Source organism: Sminthopsis crassicaudata, chromosome 4, assembly GCF_048593235.1.
Source record: "Sminthopsis crassicaudata isolate SCR6 chromosome 4, ASM4859323v1, whole genome shotgun sequence".
Classification (NCBI taxonomy): Eukaryota; Metazoa; Chordata; class Mammalia; order Dasyuromorphia; family Dasyuridae; genus Sminthopsis; species Sminthopsis crassicaudata.
The window spans coordinates 13317217-13317635 of record NC_133620.1 but is presented as its reverse complement, the minus strand read 5'-3'; positions in this window follow the sequence as shown (position 1 = coordinate 13317635).

Genomic DNA, 419 nt, shown 5'->3' with positions numbered 1-419 from the left:
GTTGTACAAGCTGCCAGATTAATCTTCTTCATGTCTGTATTTGGGATCACAACCCTCCACTTCCCTCCAAATCTTTGGTAGCTTATTAAATGAGATACAACCTCCTTTTCCTGGAATTTGTAGATCTCCCCACTCTAGATTCTTCTTATTTCCCTATAGTTGTTTCCCTTTCATGGAATCTACTCTTTTGACAAACTAGCATATTTGCAGTCTCGTGAACATATTCATCGTTCCTTCTCCATGCTGTGCTCATTATATTTCCTGTCCTTGAAATGTCCTCTTCCCATTTTTCCTTTTTGAACTCATATCTATACTTCAAGGCCCAGTTTAAATGTCACTTCCCCCACAAAATGATCAGTTTCCCTGGAGAAAATGAGCTCTTCCTCCTCTGATCATACATAATACTTTGTTTTATACAT